The sequence below is a fragment of the Ambystoma mexicanum genome, chromosome 1q (genome assembly GCF_040938575.1).
Source record: "Ambystoma mexicanum isolate Mex_15411 chromosome 1q, UKY_AmexF1_1, whole genome shotgun sequence".
Taxonomy (NCBI): Eukaryota; Metazoa; Chordata; class Amphibia; order Caudata; family Ambystomatidae; genus Ambystoma; species Ambystoma mexicanum.
This window is the reverse complement of record NC_090922.1, coordinates 1,433,659,593-1,433,686,525: the sequence shown is the minus strand read 5'-3', so window position 1 is coordinate 1,433,686,525 and position 26,933 is coordinate 1,433,659,593. Positions and strand designations below refer to the sequence as shown.

The 26,933-nt window shown below is 44.2% G+C and overlaps 1 protein-coding gene across 2 annotated transcripts in view; it reads right to left on the bottom strand.

The window, feature by feature from the left end:
- CCDC24 (coiled-coil domain containing 24) overlaps positions 1-13,311 on the bottom strand; it is a 1,158,678-nt gene extending 1,145,367 nt beyond the window's left edge. The window contains exon 1 of one of the 2 annotated variants that reach the window (XM_069642308.1): positions 13,168-13,311. The gene's annotated coding sequence lies outside the window, so the exon portion shown is untranslated. The remainder of the gene's footprint in view (positions 1-13,167) is intronic. The other variant, XM_069642309.1, reaches the window with a different exon arrangement.
- Positions 13,312-26,933: the final 13,622 nt, after the last annotated feature.

Sequence of the window (26,933 nt, the reverse complement as noted above, 5' to 3'; positions counted from 1 at the left end):
AAAGTGAATAGTGAAGTAGCTGAAACAGAAATGAGTCCATATATTGGTGACTTGCGAGCAATAATATATCGTCTCAGACATGTAATTAAAGACTGGGAAAATGTCCCAGCAGCAGCTGTGAAATATGACCCATTGAACTTTTTGTCAACAGCAGTGATGGGCGGGAACAGAGTTCCTAGAGAAATGAATATTGTTCATGGGGAGAAAGAGTTACCTCAGAATAATACGAGATATAGTGAATTTCTGACAGACATGAAGAGAGTGCATAGAGGGATTGCCTATGAAGATTTGCATTATGAAACTGTATTATTGGAGACACCTTTGCATGAAAACAGTCATGTGCATGGAGGCACTTATGTGAAAATCTTTGATTTTGCAGTATTTTGCCTATGTTATCGAGTGAGAACATTTCTAATGACATTGAAACTTGGATAGCATTGAAGGAGAACGTTAATAGAGTGAATCGTGCTAAAATTGGATGTTTTGAGACACAAGATTGTTTGAAATTTTTGAGTTTAAATGAGTGCATGGAGAGAAAGGGTGTTTATGTTTTGATAGCAATGCAGCAGAAACATTGCGCAGGACTAGCAGACTGTTGAGGAGTAAACAGTGGAATGAAGGAATGTTGTTTGAATCTGAATTGTATTGCACATGTGGGAGGCAGTGTTTGTTTGAATGAAATCGATTTGTTTTTTAAACATGGAGTGATTAAGCTTTGGTGTGAATACTCAAAGTTGAAAGGGGAATGTGTGACTAGAACACATGGAAATGACACAGAGAAATTGTTTTGTAGGACATGGAGTGCAATTGAATGAGATGAATGCATCTGTCAAATATTTGAATGTGCAATTTTTGGAGTACGTGAAATTAGCTGTTTTGTTTTGTTTTGGGAAGGATCGAGATGGAGGCAGGAGTCATGCATTAAGCAGCATGGAGAGACAGGCATGGTTAGACAGATGCACTGATAGACAGACACTAGTACTGATATACTGAGAAACTAGCATTGATGTCTTTAGAGAGACATGGGGGGTTTAGAACTAGTTATGTGCAGCAGTGCACCATGGAGAAATGCTGTTTTGTTTTTGGCTTTGAATACATCTGAATCTGATAGAAAACTGATACTTGCACTTTTGTTTTCTTTGCATGAAATCTGGAGAAGACACCTTGACCGGACCGAGATTGCATCGATGACTAACCGGATTGCAAAGCAGGAATTGACCAGACCATGATTGGCAGCAGCTCCTCGTTGGTTGTTTCGTTCCAGTGGCGACTCTGCCTTTCCAGACCCAGAGACCTGCTTTTTATGCAGTTTTCCCCCATTCACGCAGCATGGCTGTCAATCACACAGCAGGGTGGCTGTCCCGCCGGGACTGTCACCACAGCCAATCATTTCAAAGTGCAGCCTCGGTCTCCAAGGAGACCCTGTGAAGGGAGTCCTAACCCCCTCCCTCACATCCTGTCCACCTCAGACATACAGGCGCCTAAGGAGGCCTTCTGCGTAGAAGCCCGCGAAAAGACGGTGAACAAAGGAATCAAACCTGGTTTGGCGCGCAGAGTGAAACACGAGAAAGACTTTTACAAAAAGAAATGGCGACTAAACTCAGCCGGAACTGGAATAAAACATATATGGTCTAGCGGGTTTAAGTTTGAGGCTACCAAGATAGCCTAAAACAATACCAAGGTTATTTAAGATAACCGCGGTAGGAAAAAGAGTAGTTACCACTGCCGCCAGCCAAGTCTTGATGAAAAGAGAGCAAAACAATGCTTCAAGAGAAACAGACAAAAAAGGATATGTATTAACCCTTTCCAGTACTCTATGTAAGATAAGCTGTACTGGGTCTGTGGTTTTACAGAGGCTAATAAAGTTAATAGCAACTTTATATGTTCTGGGAGACAGTAGACATTCCCAGAAAATTGAGTCTGAGTTGGGAAGTCTAAAAGACAACCCTGTGTCACTGCACTGAAGGTTCTGTGTAACACACAGTAAAAATATGATGCCTGTGGAGTAGGTGAGGCTCCACAGTCTATGAACACATAAAACGTGGCACACACACAGCAAAACACATGTAAGAGTGGGAAAAAAGGCTCACACTCTTACCAGGTGAAAAAAATAAATCCAAGAAATCCAGCAAAGCTGCTGAGGGACTCAGTAGGTAAGGGAAATTAGCCATTCTGGAGAATTCTCCCTAACAGCGGGTGTCTTTTCTTGGCTCACTAAAAAGACTGCAGTGACCCTAGCCCCAATGGTACTAAACCATCTACACCTGCAGTGCCCCTTGAAGAGTGCAATTGGCATGAAACGCTGGAGGATGCGACCGCTGAGGAGGTGATTAGAGCTGGAAAACCGAGTGTGTTCCTCCCCCTCCAAGACAAGCACATTACTTTGCAGCTCACCCCACCACAAAAAGCCAGACTGCTGATATTTCCCCCCCTCTCTGTCAATGGGGTTGAAATACAATGGGAATGGATGGGTGAGGGAGGAGGGAGTTTGTTCCTGGCACCCGGAAAGAGACTTCAGTTTCCAACATCGCCAGTGACAATGATACTAAACTACCTAAATCTAGCTGCATCCATGAGGAGTGCATGAGGCATGACCACATTTTAAGGACTTTTTATGATTTTGAGGAACTTTTTTGTACAGATATCTTGTACTTGTACCTTCGCTACCTATTTTGAAAATGCTCCTTGTACTTTTTGATTCCTCCCTTAATGTATTTCTTTATTATATTGAGATTTGTCGCATGAGTGTAGGCCAACACGGGGACACTGAGTTCCTCTACTCCGCCTGAGAATCTTGAGAAAAAACACACACCTGTGCCTGCACTGCTTTGCGCCAAGATACGTGAAAATGATTCCAAACAAGTCTCTGGTTAGTTTGTTTGTATTTTGTTAAACCTTTAACAAAATAAAAACATATTCAACCCTTCATCAGAACCCTATAGAGCCATGTGTGCCTGCTCAGCCATCCAAAAAACAACTATGTTTAACAGCTATTCACACTAATAAAAATAGCCAGGCCCATTAGCTTTTCCAACCCTTGTTTTAAATCTGTATAAACGCAGACAGGTTTGTGCTGTTGAGATGAAAGAAAGCCAAAAGTAAACATATAGCTAACAGCCAAACCCAAGCAGAGAGATGAAAGACTCATACCTACAAGGTCAGCACTGATAAACCTCTACTTTGGTAAGGTTACCAGATATTTCAAACTCAAAACAAACCAGGGCAGTGTTGCAACAAACACATAGAAGAACATTAACATGTAAGCCCTAAAGTATATACTGTAACAAATAAGTGTCCAGAATGGTGTGCATATCAGACTTGTCTGTATTTTTGTGGGTTGTAGACATCGTTCACGTTTTTCACGGTAATTTTGAACAGTGCATGTTCAATGGTTGGTCAAGATATTAACTTATTAATCATTAATATCCATGATCCGACTGGAGAAGTACACACATACACTATTATGCCAGATGTACAGGAATCTCTAGCAGCTAGAAGGGAACAGTATTAATGTAACAATAATAGTAGAGGTCTATATGAATGCACACAGCATCTGAGAAAGTGATTACTACCTTGCATCCTGAAGCCTACAACCCGTCTGTGCCTCCTTCCCAATTTAACAAAGCCCTGGAAATGTGCTGGGGCAGAGATGGGTGGACTTCATGGAAAGCAATCAATTGTACATGATGAACGGTTGGGTAAAGGGAAACGTCCCAGGTGATTACACATGGGAAACCAGTGTTCCACTACTGCCTACATCTTTAATGCAATATAGCAATTTTAAAATCATTGTATTTAGGTGAGCCCCTTTGTCCATTTGCACATGCCATTTTTAGCGTGATTTCTGAATTTAGGTGAACTGCTTTGTCTATTTGCACATGCCAAACCGCACAATGTACCTTAGTAAGAGCCAAACAGCCACCCTACCGTACCTCCTCATACCTTTATTACACCTTACCATCTTTATTGCTGCCATAACCATGTACCCTGCAGAAAGTGCACCCTGTCCAACCCCAGAAAGAAACACCAGACTACGAGCCAGACTACCCCGCCTCTACGAGCTCATCTACTACAACAAGAGACCCACCTTGCAACACACTAAATTCTGTCCGAACCACACCACACCCTGCTACAATTCCACCCAACCCAAACTCATCCCTACAACAATCCGGGACACCCAATACTACCACTATATCCGGAGTTCTGATCAACGCTAGATCGCTAGTGGCCCACGCCACAGAAATAGCTGACACCTTATCCTCAAACAACCTCAACCTCCTCGCTATCACTGAATCATGGCTGCACGAAGCAGCAGGCACAGCACTTTCAATAGCCATTCCAGAAAATTACCAAATAATCAGAATGGACATGCCCAACAACAGAGGAGGTGGTCTAGCCATTATAGCTAAAACAAACCTCGAGCTAAGACCACTGCCTCAACCACCTACCAAAGCCTGCAAACTCCTAGTAGCCAAATTACCCATCTCCAACTGTCGCACCTTAACCATTTATCTAATATACAGGCCACCTGGCCCCATTGGCTCATTCTAAGCAGACCTTCCAGCCTCCTAGCCAACAACATAAAAGACACCACCCAAATATTATTGCTAGGCGACTTGAATCTAGGGTTAAACGACCCTGACGACAAACCAGCACAAGCTATAGCTAACATGCTAGATGAACATGGCCTAATCCAAAGAGTGCTTACCCCCACCCATAATAAAGGTAGGAACTTGGACTGGATCGCCACCCTGAACTGCTACACCGTCATCACCAAAACCGCTCTCCAACACTGGACAGACCATCACCTCATTGACTTCACCTTATCTCTCAATAAAGAAGTCAAAGAAAAAATCATGGCACCACCACTGCCTACTAGAGCAAAAAAAACAAAACCCCTGACAATCTCCTACCACTACTACTACCAACCCTCAATGCTCTTCCCGATAACCTAAATCCAGAGTGTCTAGTAGAAAACTATAACAATGCCATAAAGAAAGAACTAGACATCATTGCCTTCTTAAACTTCAAAAGAGCAAACAGCAAGCCCACCTGAACACCTGGTTCACCCCACATCTGAAAGAACTTAGATTGCACAAAAGGAAACTCGAAAGCCAATGGCGCAATTCCCCTACAGAAGAGAACAAATCACAACTTAAACTTTGTGCAAACAACTATAAAAAAGAAATTCTTCTCACAAAAAAGAATATCTTCAATGAAAGTTTCAAAAAATCTAGCTCCAACACCAAAGAAATATTTGCCATACTAAGGGAACTAGAAACCCCCATAACCCCACCAGACAATATAATCAAGGACAAAGCATGGTGCACTAGCGTCCAAAACTCCCTAACTAATAAAATCAAAACTCTCAAAACTAAAATCGCATTGAAAAAAAAGACTCCCTCACCACCAATGAAGCATCTCACAGCAACCGCGTCAAAATAACCAACCCTCCAGGCCAGAATCTCTTCAGATTCACCAAAATATCTATCCCAGAAACAGAAAGAGTTATAGCCTCACTTAAACCATCTAACTGCAAAGGCGACAACTGCCCTCCCCAGATAATCAAGGATTCTGCTAGGGACCTAGCCCTTTTATAACCAAGCTGATCAACGCATCCTTCTCCTCCAACACCATCCCAAGTAACCTCAAAGAATCTTGGGTCCTGCCTCTCCTCAAGAAGCAAACCCTGTCCCTGCTATTCCCACCAATTACAGGCCCATCACCACGGTGCCATTCCTGTTAAAGATAATAGACAAAGTAGCATACCTGCAAATTCAGCAATATCTTGAAACTCACAAACTATTAGGCACCCGTCAATCGGCTTCAGTCCGCAGCACGGTACCTAGACAGCCTTAATCGATCTTAAAACCCAGATCAATGAGATTAACGACAAAGGGAACACCGCCATGTTGCTCCTCCACGACCTGTCGGCAGCATTCTACCTGGTGGATCACGCAGTCCTGTGCGAACACCTGGCCTCAGCTGCCCACTTCTCGAAAGAGGCCATAGCCTGGATCCAATCATTCTTGGACAACCGAACCATGAGGGTCTTCTCTACCCTAGCCTCAGCAGACCCCATTAAAATAACTTGTGGGGTACTCCAGGGCTCCTGCGTCTCTCCCACACTCTACAACATCTTTACCAAGCCCCCATTTGACAAGTTGGACAGACTGGGTGTCTCATACCAATTATGCAGATGACACCCAGATCCTCATACCCCTTTCGGGCAACTTTGTTTCAGATACGGCCTTGGTAAACAAAATATATCTCATCATTCAGGCATGGTTGGCCACACACGGCTTATGCCGGAATGATGAGAAAACCGAAATCCTGCTCCTCAGATCCAATACCAATCTAAAAAAACTCAGTTCCATCTATAAGGCCTTCAACATTGATGGCAACACCATCGCAGTGGCCAAAACAGTGAAAACGCTAGGCTTTCACCTTGATGCAACCATGTCACTAAAAAAACAAGTCAACTCACATAGCATCCCCCACCGCCTACACATGCAAGCTAATCAGGGCAAGTAGAGCCTTCCTCACCCAAGCTAGGTGCATCATCATAGCCAACGCCCTAATACTATCCAGACTGGAATATTGCAACGCCATGTACCTAGGAGCCAACAAATGCATAACCAACAAACTACAGACACAACAAAATAACACTCTCAGAACAGCCCTCAACCTACCCTCTAAGGAACACATCTCCAACAAAAGGAGATAACACAAATGGCTCAAAATCTCTGACCGCATCGCTCTCAAAACGGCATCACTCACTTACAAATGCTTAAACAACGCAGCCCCCCCATCTCGCATCCAGAATAAAGAAAAAAAACTCCACCCGCCCCACCAGATTGATTGACTCTTACTGCCTGCAGGTACCCAATTTCAGACTAAAGAAAACCGGCGGCAGTAGCTTCCGTGTCTTGACAGCCCAATACTGGAATGCCCTCCCACTCAACATTAGAACAGACCAATCCTACTATAGCTTCAGGCGAAACACCCTCACCTGGTTGCGGGCCAATTATCCTCATGACTAACCCTGCCATCTCATCTGCCCATGCCGTTGTTCTAACCTGACTGCCATGCACGGCTTTAAATATGTAAATATGTAAGTGCAACCAAACTCCCCCTATGCACAGCACTTAATATGTAAATATGTAAGCATTCGTTTAACTATATGTATATATGTACACTCCACGCAATGTAATGCTATGCCTCTTTTTTTTTGTTCTTTGCTCATGTTTGCCTTATCCTGGAACTAAGTTTTTATGTAATCCTATCTTCCTGCCCTCTGTTGCGCCCTGTTACCTCTGGCTTTTGCGCGCCATACTAAATAAATAAACAAACAAATAAACAAACAAATAAATTCACTGAAAATAGAGCATGGACACTACAGTGATCATACCAAACTCAAACTCACATTAGACACTAGCCCTATATTAGAAAATCAGAAAAGAACAATTGAGATGGCCAAGATTGTATGGAACTCGTGCAATCTTAAAAAATGTACATGTTTGCGAGTTCATTAGAGGTTGATAAACCTATCCAGGAATATCATCTTGCCCGAAAATATTGTGTCTTGAAAATTATGATCATGTAAATAAGTTAAACATATGTTGATTTTGTGGCTACTATTCGCATTTTTCTCCAACCACAAAAATATATTTTGATATTTCCTTCAACTAAACAGAGAAGAACTTTTATGCAAATGCGTAAAACTAGGCATACCATGACCAAATAGGACCCGTCGTCTCTGTAAAAATGCATCTTTGGGGACGGATAGACAAGTTCTGACATAATGCACCAATCTTGAGTACTTAAATACACAACTCTTAGGTAGATATTTCCATAACATGGATTCAATAAAAGGCTGATCCTTTTGGCTCCTCTGCTTGGCAAGTAAACAGGGGTCCTTCACCCCGAGTTTATTGAATCTGTGGTTTGCAGTTGAACATAGACATTCCCAGAGTATGAATAATGTACAATTAGCTTTGTAAGACTGTACAATTTTTAAAACAAGATATCAAATAATTGAAATGTATAATTATGGAATTTTGTGATAAAGATATTTGGCAACTGATTGTTATAATGTGTTTTATGTTTTGTATTGTGGAAAGAATATGTTGTATGTAGTGTGGAAAGTTTAATGTAAACTGAAATACACTTCAAATGAAATTAAAACAAGCATTGGCAATGACAAATGTTTGGTTAGTGTAGGGATGGAAAAAGCAATGTCCAGGTACAGCTGTACTGTTATTAACTGGCCATTGAAGGTAGAAGATGCAAAATGGTGCGAGTACCTGGGCATCTAATAGCTGTACCTGGCAAATACCCAATACTTATACACAAGCCAAACTTCTGTGAAGGACCTGGTTTAGATATTTTTATAACACCAGTAGCTGTTTACAGATTCAATTAAGTTATTAACTCTCAGAAGACTGCTTGGAATTAAACATGGCAGGCACTTCAAGTGCAATGTTTGATGGTAAGGCTTGATTAAAGCAAGATGAAAGCGTTCACATAGGGATTGGCATGGCCACGGGAAGTCAGTTGGTGGGCAAATAACCTCAAAATGATGCGCAGCATTAAGAGAATGGCTGAATCAAACTGGAAAAAATCCCCCACAGAATCCAACAAAGAAATCATTACCGCCACCTCCAAAAATTATAAACACGCCATCCTCCAAATCAATTGTGCGACTTATGAGAGAATTGCCAAAGCCAACTGTGGCACTAAGAAGCTCTTCACCATTCTACGAGAACTGGAATCGCCAGTGCCACCGCAAGAATCAAGTCTAAAAGACACTGCCTGGTGCACAAATATGCAAAAAGCACTCCTTGACAAAATCGCTCTACTACAAATGAAAATCGAATCAAAAAGGAATAAGTTAACACCCAGCCAAACTCAGCAGGACTTTACACACACTCCGCAGAATGTCAACACACAATTTGAATTCGCCCCAGTCACAACAGAAGTCTTGAAAATCATCACAAGCCTTAAGCCTTCCAGATGTCAAGGTGACGTCTGCCCGGCCTCTCTCATAAAAGACTGTGCTACCGAACTTCCCCCATTCCTCACAACCTTGATCAATCCCACATTAGAAACGAGCACAGTTCCAACCAACCTCAAAGATAAAGATGCATGGGTTCTGCTCTTACTGAAGACACCTACTTAAGACCCTAACATCTCTACAAATTACAGCCTTATCACAACAGTACCTTTCCTCCTTAAAATATTGGACAAAGCAGCTCATCTGTAAATGCAAAACCATTTGGGATCTAATAAACTCTTTGGCCTTCGCCAATCTGCCTTCTGTCCAGGGCATGGCACTGAATCGGTATCAGGTAATATTATCCCCACCAATAATATCGGCATATATATGGTCGTCGGGAACGACTATAGGCAATATTATTAGTGGGGATCATTTTTGGGGTAATTGGGGGTGGGTTTGCAGAGGTGTCCCCCGCTCTCTTTAAAATAATATGGGGGCTGCAGGGGTGTCCCTGCAGGTTTAATGGGTTAATATTGCCGGACAAATATAGCGCCATTCTTGTATGGCGATATTTTTGCAGGGATATAAACACATGGAACAACTAAAACAGCCCTCCTGGATTTAAAAATACAAATGGACGAGATTAAAGATAACGGCAATCTAGTGCTACACCTCCTGTTGGACCTCTCAGCTGCTTTGATTTAGTCAACCACAACATACTTTGCAAATACCTCTCCTCAGCTGCCCACTTCTCAACCAAAGCTACAATCTGGACACAGTCCTTCCTGACTAACAGAACCACAAGGGTCTTCTCAACTAACGCAGCAACTTTGCCAGCCCAGTCACCTGTGGAGTTCCTCAAGACACCGGCACCCCCCCAGACTCTACAATATCTTTACCAAGCCTCTATTCGACCTTCTCGATGACTTGGGTATCACCTACACTAACTATGCAGACGATACCCAAATCCTCATTGCTACGCTATTACAGGTACAAATGACACTGACTCAAATTCACTAAATAAAATCTATCAAACTATCCAGGCCTGGATGGCCCAGCGTGGCCTTTGCTTAAACGATGAAAAACAAACAGAGTTACTCCTCATAGGCTCACAAAACCGTCTAAACAAACTATGTGACTCCTTCAAATCCTTTGTTATTGATGGGATTATGATCAATGTCTCCAAGGAAGTAAAAACCCTGGGTTTTTACCTTGACTCAGCACTGACCTTAACCAGACAAGTCAACACCACGGCCTCTGCGGCAGCTTACATTTCAGAACATATCAATGTCTGTGGACCTTTCCTGTCATCTGGCAGCTGTATTATGCTGGTTAGAGCTCTAATCTTTTCCAGAATAGACTATTCTAACAACCTCTACGCAGGCTCTAACAACCGCAATATAAAAAACTGCAAGTGATTCAAAACAATGCCCTAAGAGCAGCTCTTAACATCCCAAAACAGAAACACATTAGCATGGCGAGATGGAATGCCCACTGGTTGCCGTTCCACGAACTAATCTTGTTCAAAACACTCTCCTTGACACACAAATGTCTGTCCAACTCCGCCCCCAAGTACTTTACCAACTAAAAACCAAACCAATAGACCCACTCGCTCAGTCCACTCGCACTTACCATTCCCAGATTCAAATGACAGAAAGCAGGGGTCGCAGCTTTCATAGTAGTAGCTTCCAAAAACTGGAGCTCTCTTCCATTACCACTAAGATCAGAATCTTCCTACTGGGCCTTCCATAAAAGCTTGAAAACCTGGCTATCGCACAAGAACTGCTAAAGTAGCTCTCTCTTACAATCCACCTGAAATATATACTATTAATAATACTGCTAACTGTATGCATTACTTGTCACTCTCAACTGAATTGTTATCGATTTAACTTCTGAGAATCTTTACGCATGTATTTATGTACTTTATACTGCATTGTCAAAAACCAGCGCCCAGATGCCTCAGGGGTGGGTGTGCTTTACAAATGTCTAAATAAATAACTAAACCACTTCAAGCTGTGTATCCCTCCTCATATGCTGTTTCTAATAGCCCAAAGTCAAAATTGTGTATACATGTTCAGGGAGATATGTTTTTTTTCCACAGTGTGATAAGTGCATTTCTCAGGAGAGATCCTGAAGGAAGCAATGTATGAGGTCTTTGTGTACACATAACACTTGTATTCCTTCTTCTTGAAATAATGTTTCATTGTCTGTTCATGGTTTACTCCCATTTTATTCCATTGCATCACTTCTCCACATTGACCTTCATCCCACCTTTAATTAGATTGTTTGCACCATTTATAGCCTCCTGCCATGTACAAGAAGTGTTTCTGCCCAAAAGCACCAACCACAATTTGACCTGCCCTCATCGTTTGTCAGGGAAGTGCTATATTAAGAATCTAACAGAAAAGCTTTTTCTTAAAACCGGGACACTTGACTGTTTTAAAAAAAAGATTTTTGAGAATGGAAGTGGTTGACTGTCTACAGATTTATCCTAGACCCTCCAAAGAGTTCCCTTTTTGAGGAAGCAGCTATAGAGCTGCAACAAGGGAACAATGATTTTCTGTATAGATTACAGCAAAAATGTTTGGAACTATTGTCTGGTTGTGACTTTGATGTTGAGCTGCTTCTGCAGAACCCTTTAAAAGTGAAAGAAAAATGAAATTGGCTGAGTGGATAGACACGATTGATGATGTGCGAAGAACCAAAAGATCAGCCTCTTTGACAGTGCTGGATAAACGCTTATCATTCGTGCCTGCTTATTTAAAGAAGTCCCCTAACCCTCGGTTTAGATCTACTTTTCTGAGATTTCGCCTAAATTTACTCCCTAATCTAGAATTATTAGCTATCAGAGATAAGGAAGGGGGGACTTTATCAATTTGTGACAGGTGTCCTAGTAGTGAAGTCGACTATTAAGCATTTATTATCTAATTGTCTTGGGACCTGCAGTATCAGGGCCAGACTTTTTAGTAGATTTGTCCATGATGAGCCTCATCTTAATACTGATGACTTTTGGGCAAGATTATCTTCTGGTAATGAGATGGCTCTATCAATTGAGGTGGGAAGATGTTTAAGGGAATTGAAGTTAGTAACAGATTGAACTGTTTGCGCCAATTTGAATTTCGTTCCCCTCTTTTCGTTTTTTTATGATGTGTGCTCTATTTAAAGCTTGTAAACTGTTGGATGTTTTTTATCTGTTTTTATTTTTGTGTACTGTATGTCGAAATGTGTTAAAAGTCAAATTCTGGCTATTGCACTATAAATAAATAAAAAAAGATTTTTGGGAATGTGGACATGTCAAATGGGACTTTCCCTAAACCAGGACGTCTGGACACCTTACGCGACTTTTACAAGCTGTGTAAAATACATCACCATGCGAGTTCTTAGGTTTCCGTTGATAAATAAAATATGAGTTTCCTTTGCAACAATAAGAATTTACTTGATGGGATAACTAAACTTAGACGGTACGGAGCTTGCATGTGTAAGTGTTTATTTATTAATTTGTAACACGCACCAGACCCGGGAGCATCAGGGTGCAGAATGCAGGATGATACAAGAATACTTTCAACTTAAAACCTGGCTATCACACAGGAACGATATTGTTGCACGATATATACGAAAGGGGCTAGTCGCAAAAGCTCTCTTAAGGTGTGCAGCTGTACATTGCAATGGACCAATGGAGATCAAACGTATTTTTATTCCAAATGCACTACAATCGAAATGTGAAACTTAAATGGAACTTGAAGGTACAAATAGGGTTATACTTATGCGCCAATGAAATGACGTTTCACATATATGCATCATTCTGCCAGAACAATGGCAGTGCTGAATATTTTTTTTTTTCATTGTATTTACCAGAACACCCCATGCCACCTGGACCAAAAATATCATGCGTCTTCATGAACAATAATGCACTTACACTGGGACTTGCAGTCTTGGGTCACTTTGAAAGAATCAGACTAAAGTACCCTGACAAAAATACAGTTTTAAAATAAATAAGGTGCTCCATTTTTTAAAAGCAAAGTTACAATCATTGGGAGTCTGAATAAAGCGGTCTAGTGAATGCACCCACCGAGCCCCACAGAGCATTGAAGTGAGTGAGACGTACACAACACACACACACACACACACACGCTGGGATACCCGTGGACTGCGGGGTAAAGTAAACGCACCTGGACTTATGTATTAGTGGCCCCCGCGGAGTCGTACACAACCGTTAAGCGGTCTGCGGGTTTAATGGGCAGCGGAGATGCAACCTGTGCCTGTCCCCAAAGGCAGCGTCTATTTGGCATCCTGGTAACGGACCCTAGCAACGCCCCGCCTCCTCGTGATCACGTGACAAATGACCTTGCGCCACGTCACGAACGTCTGGCACCTCGTGATCACCATGCGAGCGGGAAGGCAGGCCCCTGCGTGATGAGCGTGGCCGCAGGACTATGAACACGGACGCTCCTCAGGCGCTGAGAACAAAGGGAAGGGGGGGGATACAGCAGGCGATGCAGGCTGTTCCCGTGAATTTACAGTAAACCAGTTTAAGTTATTGTAAGACCGGTAGTCCTGTGCACAAGAGCGGAATACTTCTTTTCTTGTGGAGAAAGCCCATTTGTCCTGTGCAGCGGATTGTGGAGGAGAGGACTTCAGCATCTGCTGAGGGGCACATTTTGGAATGTATCCTAGGCCGAGAGGAAGATGTGCGACTTTTGGTTTTAGGCAGAAGCAGAGGCGGATTTAGCACTTGTTTCATGGACAAAGTGCGAGCGGGCCCTGCCTTGACCTGGTGACACCTTCAAAATCTCTTCAGACCAGCAACAACACACACGACCCATCCTTCCTTGCTGGCAGTCAGGTGAAGAGGAATAACAAAGAGCAGTCTTAAGTGCTCGCTCACAGGGCCTGGCTAAGCATGGTTCATGGGGGGCCCATTTCAACATGAAACCCCCCCCCTTGATTACAGTTGGGGGGGAAGGATTGACACACTCTGGCTCCCTTGGGCTTCTTAAATAACAATGCTCTTTGATCTGAAGGGCTAGGGAGCCAGAGTGAGCACACAAACTAATCTGCAACAAAAAATAGTAATTGATCTGTCAGTAAGGCAGTAAAATAGATGAAACCAGAGCAAAAGTGGTGATAGCACTGCTGTGTGTTGGGTGCTATCAAACGCCATTCTGTAACCTGGTGCAAAGCACACATTTAAGTCTTCAGTTAAGGTGATAACAGCCGGGAAAGGGCAGCCTGTAACATGCACACAAGGCAAAGTGCATATTTAATTACATAAAATTAAGAAATATGTTGCTACAAGTAGACAAAATAGGGGTCCTTTCCCTGATGCTCTTGACCACATACACAGAACAGCACAATTACAACACTGAGACTGTTAGGCAAGGCATACGAAGAACTGATATGTTCTAATTTGTACTCGGGACCTGTCCAGCAAAAAATATGCAGAACCCCAATTTGCACACTATGTAGTGTCATGATCAGAAAGGACATTACAGTATATAACATTACAAGCACTGTTATGAGTACTCTAGGACACCATTGGTAAAGACATTAGAATACGTTTTCACTTGTAAGCCAAGAGAATAATGTGCTGTGCAATATATAAATATCCACTATTAATAATATGCAACAACTCAATAGTTTAGGTAAACCATGAGGGTTTTTTTTTCAATTGCTAACTAAATCACTTCTAGTGACACCCAATGTCAGCTGATGGGGAACAGTGAGATTAAATGATTTGCAGAGGATCACACATTTTGTTAAAGGGGTGAAATCAATATTTGGACTCAGGCTGGGATTAAGCACTTCACATTTTCCCAGTGATGGGTCACAACTATTATTTAAGGTTGAGTTTCCAAAAACAAAATCATTCTTTGTTTCTATCAATGCCTTGAAAAGTACACAAATCACATAACAAAGCAATCTGACATCATATACATTGTTATAAAAATAGGTCAAGCAAAAATACATGTATAGCTTTATGTTGCTCCCTCCAGCCCCCCAGGATGCATGATTGCAGTAGAAGCCTGCAAAGGAACATGGACCTAAAAACAATATAATTTGATTTAAAAAAAAAAGGTATTCACAGTGAAAGAGAATTCAATATAAGGTACTCTGCTTGAGACATTGTTTTACACAGCATGCCACGTTATACTCCCCTTCCATTTATCAACCACCAATTGCATCTTCTAAGGGACAAAAGTCCTTAACCAATCGCTTCTGTGTCTGGATCATCAACCTCTAATCCGTTTATTGAAATGAGGTTGACACAAAGCTGCACCTGGAGATGCTGGGAGAGCAGTGGGAAAGGCACTCTGCTTTGAACTATTACATGAAAAGTGTGAGCTGAGAAGACTTTGGACAGCTGATCCTGAGTCAGAGGGACAGTCCTGCAAAATGCTGGATGATTGGCCACCCTATAGACACACCCAGCCCTGTTCGCCGAACGTGGGTTTCATCTGGGTTTGGTAAACTGGCAACTTGGTATAAGGTGAACACGGAGAACTCGCACAAAGGGGATTTTCGTTAACCATGTGGATCTTTTTGGCCCATTTCAATACAACCTTATCCAAGTGGCTGCATTTTAATTGTTTCCCTGTTCATTCATCTATTGCAGCTGTGAACGCGGGTGGTGGGCAGCTAGGGCAAGAATCTGCTCACCTCACAAATATGCTCTCCTTTTACCTCTTGCCTCTTGCTTTCTTTTCCTTTGACAAAGCATTCTTTCACCCCTGCTTTCCTTACTTGCAATTTCCTCTCTACTATCCTACTCTTTCCTGCTCTTTTTGAACACTACGTCATCCCCTGTTCTTGCCTCATTTCCCTAATACTCCTCTTGCCTTTTCTTTCTCCATTTCTGCCAAAGGTTCTTGGTTATAAAAATCCTGCTCTCTTTCTCTTTTTGTAGCTATTCCCATACTCACCTGCCTTCCATCACTCCATTTTCCCCTCCCTCGTTTACCCACGTCATACTAGTTGCCTTTACATTGCTGCCCCTTCCACTCCCCATTCACCCCCCTCACTCAAGTGCCTCCCTTCCCTCCTGCCCTGCTCACTCTTCATTTCTCCCTGACTCTTTAGAACTCCATTATTCCCTAAAGTTCATCATTGTGCAACTCCGCCCACTCTACGCTCTGCCTCCATGACCCGCCCACGGGGGCCCTCTGTCATGTTTGCCCAGGGGGCCCTTTGCCTTAAATCTGCCACTGGGCAGAAGGGTGGAATACTTGTGGTCATGTGCAGAAGGGGTATTTGCACATTTACATATCTGTCAACCATTTCTGTCGCAAATGCGGGTGAAAACACCTGATTTAGTTTTTGGCGGGTGAGAGCCCATTGAAATGAAATGCCATGCAGGAGGCTTGGTGGGTGACACCCGCCAAAAGCGTGTGAGTTGAGAGCTGTGTATTTACCGTCAGGTCCAGCATTTAGCTTTGGCAGTGCCCGGGGTAAGTCAACAAAATTTGGCACCCCATTCTCCTCCCCGGCACCTAAAGCGGCCCTGTTTACCATATCAGGCAGGAGGGGGGATTTATCCTTTGCAGTGGGGCAGACAAGGGGTATTTAGCACGCACAGAGCTTTGGAATAGTGGGGCATGTTATACTGCAGGTGACTACTTGGGGATTTTTCCTGTGCAGCAGAGGGAGGGGCGAGGGAATGAGTTGTCCTTTGCAAAGAGGCAGAGTCCGAGATTTATCCTGTTCAGAGAGTCCGTGGGATTGCCCTGTGCAATGGCCGGTAGTTGGGATTTGTCCTGTGTGGGATTTGCCCTATGTTGAGCAACAGGTTTGATTAGGACCTACCCGCATTTCGACGACGATCACAGCTCTGCATCTAATTTGTCCACCAAGATATTTTATTAATCATTTGTCCCTGCTCAGCCCACTGGGGCTGTTCACTATCAGAAACCTTAATCTACTTTATCATGGCCGCCGCCACTGTAGGCAATCCAGGCACAGGAGTGCCTTGTCTACCCCTCCAACTGTTGGTGTGATTGGCTATTCACCTTCCACTATAGCCAATCGGAGAGCCGGCAAGCAAGAGCCGGCCCACTGATCATGTGCCACACTAAGACCCCTGTCTGGCTATTACTACTCTTTCTTTTTCATTCCACCTTCAGCTCCCTGAGCTTGCAGGAGCTTACCTCCATTCCTGAGACCACAAAGCGGTGATCCAAAAGAGGACCCCACCAGCTAAGCCAGGCTGGTTGGGGTCCTCTTTTGGATCATGTGCATGATGGTTTTTGCAATTTCATGTATGTTTCGACTACAATCACACATCTGCACCTAATTTGTCAAACTGGACATTTTCATTATTTGTGTGCTTTACCATCGTTATCAAGCAGTGCTGCAGCATAGGTCCCTGCTTATACCAGTAGGCTGTTCACTATCAGAGGCCTTGATGTAGGCCATCCAGGGCCTCGTGCTCTGATTAGCTGTTCACCTTCCCCTATAGCCAATTGGCGAGCTGTCAGATGAGAGCCGGCCCACCGACCAAGGCCCACATGAAGGGCTCTGTCTGGCCTGTCCGCCCGTGGCCGCAGGGGCTGGAGTACCCTCTGCTTCATGCCGTGAGCTGTTCAACCCACCTGCTCTCATCACCTGCCGCAAGGATAAGATAGCTGCATGGCACATCTCCCGTGATGCCTTCCTGTCCTACGCTCCATCACATCGCTTCTGGTGCCTTCCTCAAGCTGTCACTTGCCTCCATCACCCTCTCCAGCACTCCTCCTGCCCATAAATCGGGCCTGCACTATGACCCCGCTGCCTATGCACTGTTTACTGCACAACCCCACGTCTGCCGCTTCTCTCTCTCGCTGCCTCCTTGTGCCTGTAACTTGAACCCAATGACACACAGCAGGAGAGCACCCTCCTCTGTGGCACAATCCTCACCCTTCCAGGGTCGGACTGGGACAAGAAATAGGCCCGGACACACAAAAAAAAGTGGCCCACCTCTCGCCTCAAAAAAGTGGCCCACCCCTTGCCTCAAAAAAAGTGGCCCTAAAACCATCATCCGTGAATCGCGTCAATTCACAACTTTACAGAAAATGCTACTTTTGGAGGGTTCATGTGTTTGTTACATCACAACACAACTCATAAAATAACATAACTCTGCATACAGTTCTGTGACAGGGTCCACAGCTCCGAGGCGCAGGAGTGGCATGAACCAACCACCCACACTGAGGTTTTGGGGCCTGCTGCTAGTCGATGCTTATACAGGGCTCCGCAATCCCAGCATGGAAGGAAGTTTAGGGTGACGATGGTTGGATAGGAAGGGGGAAGTAGGGAAACCGGAAAGAGGTTTAGGGAGAGGTTATGCATAGGTTGGGGATGCTAGGGTAAGGTTTTGATAACTGCGCACGCTTCCAATGTTACACTCATAGAAATATGACATTTTATAGCACTTACGCTTAAGCTCTTTTTTATTGAACAAATATGCATACAATATCACCCAACCCGTGTTGGTACTCATTCATCGACCTCAAAAGGATGAAAGGCTGAGATGGCCTTGCTGGGATTCGAGCCTGAAGATCACACTCACATCGCAGCAGTGAGTGCTCAACCCACTGAGCTATCATATCGGCTATAGTAAAATTAGCAATTATTCTGTAATGGAACCATTAAACTGGTAACTGAGATTTAACAGCAGACCATTTAAGTTGATCTGCAGGTCTGGTGCAAAGTTGACCACCTATCAAGCCTGCGTGCATCTTTCAGGCTTCAGAGGTTGGCAAAATAGGGAAAGCGGTGCACTCACAGGACATCCCATACTCTGAACACTCGTTACCTCATACATGCAAACAAACATCCTGAACATCATGCCAGGGAGTTGGGAAAGAGAGACACATTACAACAAAGCATTCATTGTGGCACAATGAAGTCAATGGCCACTTGATGTGCTATGGTTATTGCAGCATTTGGGGGAAGCGTCTGCAACGATGCGCCATATACAAAGTGATCGCATTATGAAATATACAAAAGGCAAACATTCACAGGACGACTATGGATTTCACTGAGGTTTAGAACGGGGAATACTTGCTACGCTAAAACATATGGACTGTGTTTTTTGCAACCATTCATCTTTATAGCGCCTAAATCGGTGGGGGCACATGTGAATTAGTGTGTCATTGTCCCCCCTCAGCATGTAGCTTGATGCAACCTCACGTTGCAATCACCAGCCATTCGCTCCTCTTAAGGGCCATGCCCAGGACCATGGCCACCGACACACCCCTACCATTACCTGCCAACACCTCTTTGCCTACACAAGCTCCCCTGTGCCCACAGCAATTCCCAGATTGCTGCCCTAATGCTTGGGAATGGGCTTCGTGTGCAAGCAGTCCTTTGAAATAAACAAATCTTAGCCAGCACTTTAGAGTAATAATAATGAGGTTTAACAGATGGTTGTTATGGGGCAGAGCCCAGGTTCAAATCCCCAGCAGGGGGGAAATTATAGAAAAAAAAAAGTGGTCATTCCTACCGTCCTGGCATTGTATATCAGGTAACATACAGTAAGGGAATAAGGGAATGAAGGCAGATTACCCTGAGAAGTAATGGAAAGTCCTGTACCCTTTAGTTCACTCCCACTTTGCCCTCTGCTATAAGCAAACCAGATGCAAATGGGGGAAGCGTAATTTCACAAGCACAGGAATGTGTAGGAGAGAGGCTCCAGCGTTGCGTCCAAGTTGCTACACTTTTATCAGTTCCACAGTAAATATTGTCATGGAATTTGATAATTAATTCATCTTGCAATTGGGGTTCGTCTCATTTCTGATTTGCTTGGAGAGAAATGTATATTTAACTGTTGAGTGCGCAGCACGGTGCAGCATTCCTCTCTGACTGTGCAACCCTGCCGTCTGCCCTCCTCTCACCCTCAGTGTTTGCTTGTTCTGGAGTTTTGTTGATGCAGACTTTTGCTCAATGGCCGTGGACAACAAAAGGATCTCAGCTCGGGCCAAAAAAGCATTTCTGTTGCTCAGTGTATTGAGCGATATGACGAAAAACATTTCACATTTTGTTGTTCCATAAAGACTGTGAATGTTTTTCGGAATAATTAGCATGACTGGTGGCCAGCAGAGAAAGATTAAAACAACATAAGATGTCTTTGTAGCAAGCAGCACCCTGGAGCTTTACCAAGAGCCCCAAGGCCCTGCCTCCCTACCCACCTGCACAGCACTCAGGCCACCCACCGTTACTCACCTCTTTCTGGCAGGAGGGGGAATGTCCACGGTCAGGTGACGATGGCTGTGTCTCCATGCACCACAGCCAAGTCCTCCACCAGCACGGCTTCTGGCAACTCCTCATCAACAGCAATCTCAATCACCTGAAGGCCCAACTTCTGGTGCAGGATGCCCGTGTAGACCATACTGCCGGTGGGCCTTAGCCAGATCCACTGGCTCCTCTGCAGCCCGCCTGTGTGTCGGTGATGTGAGTGACCCCGGCTCACCCACTGCTGCAGATTCTTGGCCCAGAGATTCCAGGATGGCCCTCTCCTTTCTTGCAGGAAACCCCCCTTTTCTCCTTTGAACTGAAGTGGGAGCAGCTGGTCTGCTCTCTCTCCAAAGTGCACTGATGGGCAGCAGGCTCTGGTGCAGAGGGCACGGAAATCAAAGGCAGGAAGGGAAGGGGTCGCAGGGTAGCCGCTAGTCGGGGACTCCCTGCAGGAAAGTGGCCGCAGCAGGTGGAGACGTAGGGATGTCACGATATTGATTTTTTGACGGTATGATTACCTTCATGTGACATAACGGTATACTGTGGTTATCACGGTATAGCACATACATGTGTTTAACCATTATCTTAAATACTATTTTGCCAGGAAAAGTCACACATTTTCAGCAAGACACAAAACACAAACAAGAGACGCCACTGTTGTCTTAGTTCTTCTTACATTTTTATTTTAGTTCAACTCAGCAGAGGGGAATCTATGCATTTAGCTGCTTTGATAATTGTTATATGCCATGGACAGCAACTTTTGAAAGATATTCTTGAGAAACAAAAGTAGATTGTACACCATAACACTTGTACCTATAAGGCCATGCCACAGTAATACATCACTAGACTGGCTGCACCAAAATGCCAGTGTAGCCTTGCAATAACAGATGTCATACCTACTTTATTATGGATACCCATTAAAAAAAAAGTTGAAAAAAAAATAAGGTCTCTCATGCCACAGAAATAAGTGGCTACAATACTAACTGTACAAAAATGCTATTCCAGTCACTAAACACATATGCTGAAGAAAAACAACGTGTGCACAACTGCACATAAGCCCCTACACTCAGATGTGAAAGTACACATAATGTGGTTATAAGGGTGATGTGAGCATTTGATTTTGCGGAGGAAGATGGGCAGTGGAGGCTTTGAAAGTAGCAGCTTTAAAGATTCACTGCGTTTGTGCAAGTACATTTTTCTGCATCTGCACAAACAAAAACCTGAATGCCGCCAGTTTCAGGAAAGGCTTCCCTCCTCACCTGTCTGCCATACGCAAATGAGCACATCAGGTCCTTCGAGGGGTGCACGTGCGCCTGGGCTAAAATTGTGGGGTCGGCGGAGCTAACCCTTCAAATGTTGGTAGAGGTGCTCATTTCAGAGAATGTGGGAGAAGGGAGAAACTTCTTTAAACATTCCAATGAGACTATTCTGGTGAAGTCTCAATGTTAAAAGCTGTTCGGCTCTGTCCTTTACCTCTGAAAGCACCCACTTACGGACTGCTGTGAAAATGGAGAGTCTCCTGTACCCCCTCGACCCTTCCAATCACTCACCTGACATACAAGTGCAAACCCCACTTCACGATTTCAATTGCCTAAAAATGTATGCATAACTGGTCTCGTAATTTGCTTCTGTAAATCATTTGACATGGACATTAGAACGTATATAACATTCCTCATATGACAATGTGTCTTCTTTCATTGTTCGGTGTGTTACCTTTATTAAATGTAGTGGTTTTAGTGGTGTATCTGGAAACACTACAATGCCTTAAGTTACCCTCTTTGTTCTGTAGTGATTAGGTTATTTTGTGGTGGTTCTACATCTAATATGTATTAGGTGCTTCTGCAAGTTTTTCTTGGCAAACATTAGTTGCTATTTACCAAATTCAAAATCTTCCCATAGTAAAGGCAAACATCGGTTGCACTTTACCAACAAACATTTTCCAATAGTTGCCAGCATTTCTTTTACCATTGCTTTGATTTTGCAATTTATTTCTTCACTACCCATTGCCTGCAGGCACCTCTCGCCTTAATGTGCAGCCTGACATTTTTCTCTTTTTAATTGTCGAGTTGATTTTATGGACAGGGATGCTGGCCACCCAAAGGTTAAAAGATGGCAGCAGGGATGTCACTTTCTCACTGCAAACTTTTCCCCCATACTTGGTTTCTCCTTGGTAAAGAATCCACCATGGCCTCTCTGGGAAGCCCTCTTGCAGCACAAAGCATGACCCTGCCTGCCCGAAAAATATAAAAAGAGCAGAAATGCTACACATTGCTCTCCAGACAGCCAACATCAAAATATGAATGTGCTGTCTAGTCAGCAGAAATACATACCAAAAAGAGTCTTCCAGAAATGTGCTTTGTTTATTAATCCATGTCCACATCATACAATACATTTGCCATCTGGTGGTACCAGTGAATTATTGTAAAGCCGAAGCTTAAATGGGACACAACCCCATAACGACCTCATTTGGATATACCCCCACTTCCTCACCAACATTTTGTTTGGCCCTCCTGAAAAACAGTTTATAAAAATAATAATGTATTCTACATCCCATCTGCTTGTGGTTTTACTAACCATTCTGTAACCCATATTGAGTGACTGGTATGTTTGTTGTGTAGCAAATATGCTTCTCAAAAACCGCTCCAAAGAATATAAACATAGTCTAAATTATATTTTACAGAGCAATGCAAAATGGCTCAACATGTATGAATGAACTTCCAAACTTTCCACTTTCAAAACCTAACACTCAAAGCACGGTGGGCTACTCTGAGTGGTCATCTCTTAAAACAAGTTGGAGGGCTATTCCCAGAAAGTTGCCATCTTTTGCATCTTGGAATGCGTATGGAGCATGAAGAACAACACTAGCCAAGGAAAGTCTCTATCTCCCAATCTATTACACTCTTTCGTGCTTTCTCTCGCTCACACACATACAGGCAGTCACACTCATTCTCTAAGAAGCTTAACCATCTTGCACATATCCTCGAAAGACAGCGCCACTGTTTAGAGGCATGGTAAAACACAGTTCAACCCAGTGATTTATGTTGCACAGTACACACGAATGCAGGTGCACGGCTAACAGTGAAATGCGCTGTGTTAGTAATTGCAGTGCCTCTGTTTACACGAAGCCCAGGCGCCTTTTAACTTATGTGTCATGTCGGTCCAGCCATGGCTGCAGGTCAGCCAGGTCAAGTCAACATCACACAAACTTTCATGGGGGTGGGGGAGAGCTAAAGCCCAATCAACTCAATGGTGTTGCGCCACTGCTGAACATAGTTTTCACATACCAGGGGCGAGCACAAAATACAAAGGACTCGAGAGAGGTCTTGACTCCGGAAACTCACCTGAACTAAGAGCAGCTAGCTGCACATAAGGGTTCAGCAGGGCTCCCACTCCAATGCTGGTGTGTGCCACTAACGCTTCCAGTGACTCGAATCTTCTCTGGAACTATCTCTCTGATTACAGCATGGGGTGGGGGGGAGGGCATCCCAGCCCAGGCAGACTCCCTCTGCGCTCTCACGCTCAGCCTCGGCCCTCGGGTGGAGAAAGGAGCACAGAATCCAGTGCCTGTCTGTGCCCACGGTGCTTAACGCCACTCATTGTGCACAGAGACTGCACAGTACACTGTGCGCATGCCGCACATGTATTAAAATGAAGGTAATTCTGTATACCGTTGCAAATAAAGTAACGGTAATTAAATACAAATGAAAGTGATGATGATATTTATATTGGTACGGAATACCGTTACATGCCTAGTGGAGAGAGGAGAAGACGAGAAAGGAATGGGGCACAGGGCCTGCAAAGGCAATGAATCACAACAAAAGGAGCGGCTCCCCCAGTAGCCGCTCCTTTTGTTTTGATTAATTTCATTTGCAACAACTGGCGTCACGCCGGCGCCGGATCGGCTCAGGGCCCATGGCACTGCCAGGCCAGCAGGCCTACAGCTACGTGATACATTCATCAAAGAAAGGTAACACTTCTGTGTTACCTTTCTTTAATGAATGCATCCGCTGTGGCGGGTGGTGGCTGCTAAGCGGGCTGCAGGAAGCCTGCAGGCAAGCCAGCCAGTGCCCTGAGCCAAGGTAACCTGGCAAACCGGCCCATATTAGAAGACCGGCCCCCAGGGCCTCAGATCTCATCGGCCACGGGCCGATTGGCCGACGTGGCCAGTCCAACCCTGCGACCCTTCCAGGGCCCTCCGGCACTGCTAACTCTCTTCTTCATTTTCTGGCCATCAGCCACTGGACTTGATTCCTCCCCTTGTGCCCCATGCGCTTGGTTGCTCACCGGCCTGCTCCGAGGTACTTATCACATGTGTGTCTTTCTTTTCCACACCACTCCCAGGTGTAACTTTAAGCCTCTATTCGCTGTTATCTTAAATGTCAAATTTCAATGCCCTGTATGCTCTGACTGTTTGCTCTGATTCATGAAGCCTTTTTTACTTCTGTAGTTTCTGCACTGCTGGAAACTTGAATCCTGCTGTGTTTTAAACCTGTACATTGATCAATTTCAGAGCTGGCTGGAAAGTTGCCTTTAAACCTGCACATTGATTGTTTTCAGCTGCATTTTTGTGATTTGCTGGAAAATTGAATCTAGATGTGCCTTTAAACCTGTGCATTGATTGTTTTCTGTTGCATTTTAGTGCTTGATGAAAAGTTGAATTAGATGTGCCTTTAAACCTGTCCATTGATTGTTTTTTTCTGCATTTTAGTGCTTTGCTGAAAGGTTGTATTTAGAAGTGCCCTTAAACCAGTGCATTGTTTTCAGCTAGTGCTCACCCAGTGTGGGTACTTAAAAGACCACTACCCCGTGCACGTCCTGTTTAAATTACCTCCTTCCTCTGTGCCTGCTTGTCTAGACCACCTTGTCACTTTATTCATGCACTGTGCAGCTTCCCTATGTCTCTCTCCCCCCACTACTTACATGGCACTCTCTATCTCCACACCAGCATCCATCATCATGCATTCATTCACCTAACACCACACACATGCATGCATCCACACACATAATTTAAATTAAAAGAACAGAACATAAACAAACATATCGTCTGCCGCTGGTCTTTCTTCACCAGCGCTCAGGCCCCTGCTAGCATGAACAGGAATCAGGAAGATTCCTGGTTTCTTCTCATGCATAGATTGGCTTGAGCGTGGGTGACAAGACACCCCACTCCAGCCTGCTCTGTCTGTATGTGTGAGGAGGGGCAGGAGTCCCCCCTTGCACATACAAACATGCAGTTCCCCAGCCAGTATTTCCAATGAGACATGCAAGGGTAGGCAAGCAAAAACCCCCAGCCTTGCATCGCTCATTGAGCTTGCACGGCTAGGGAACTTTAACTGTTAAAGGGAAACTGTGTTTCCCTTTGACAGTTATGAGCACTCCTTCAGCTGAAAAAAACAGCTGAGCGAGTGCTCGTATTTCACTGGCCTGGCTCCTCCATAATAGGTGAGAAGGGGCCAAGGCAAGAGCATAGGGATTACAATGTGGAGGAGAAGGAGGAAAGGGCTTTGTAGAGATGAATTCTAGATGAGACATTGTTAAAGGTGTTATGTAGGGTCATTGTATAGGGGTGTCAATATTGCACCTTGTCAGTGGCTTTGGATAGTGTTTTGCAGAGGGCAGGAGTATCTTACATCATTAGAGGTGTTTGGATGGAGCGTTGAAGAGGTGTGAAATGGCTGAGGAAACACATAACTACTGAAACCAGAATACGTGTTAAGGGTTAATTAAACAAAAGTAAAACATAAGACTATTGCATGGAATTTGGTCCGGGATGGCTGTAACATAATTATTCTTGGGGGTCATAGTCCATGAACTCAGAATTATAAATGGAGGACAGAAACAAAAAAGCCTTCCTGATGTTCTAGACAGGAAAGTCTCCAGTTTAGATCGCTGTAGCATTTAGTCTTTATTACTTCTTCTGGAGACCACATGGCCTCTCCTTGAATTTAGGTTTGTCTCCGTTTGCCATGTGTCCTAAACGTCTTCCCATCACTGGATCTCAGCGATGAGGCTCTAATTTTCTATCTTTTACTCAGGAATATGGAGCCCTGATCAACCTTTCAAACCCAGGGATATAGTGGCCTGCTTACTATACTACACCTAGGGATATGTCTTTACTTTCACAGGGATATATATTGCCTTGCTCACTAATCCAAACGCAGGGGTATAGTCTGCGCCTAGTGATATAATGCCCTGCTCACTATCGCAGGGATATAGGTCCCTGATCACTTTCTCTCTCTTCACTGTAGCCCACCCATCATCTGGGTTCACTGGCTCCCCTCTTCTGCTACACATTCCTTCTTCTGGGGCCAAATTCACTCTCTCATCTTCTCACCCGCCCTTCTCTTTGTTCCAGGATCTCTCTCTCCTGGTCTCAAGGTGCTCGCCTCTTCTTACTGGGTTCCATCCGTCTTCTGGGCTCCCAGGCGTATACTTCTTCCTCACAGGAGCACACCCCTCTTATCAGGTTCTGGGGGCACTTTGCCTCTCTGGAACAGGCTCCACTTTTGAGGTTCAGGAGGACTCTTTTCCCCCCTCACTGGAGCACACCCGACTTCTGCGGATCAATGGACTTCTTTACCCCTATTTGAAGCAGATCCTACTTTTGGGGCTCAGGGGGGGCCTTCTCCCCCTCACTAGAACACATCCCTGTTCTCGCATTTTTGGACTCCTATCCCCTGCACTGAGCAGACCACAGGTCTGGGGAATGGAGGGCTCTTCTCCCCTCTCTGAA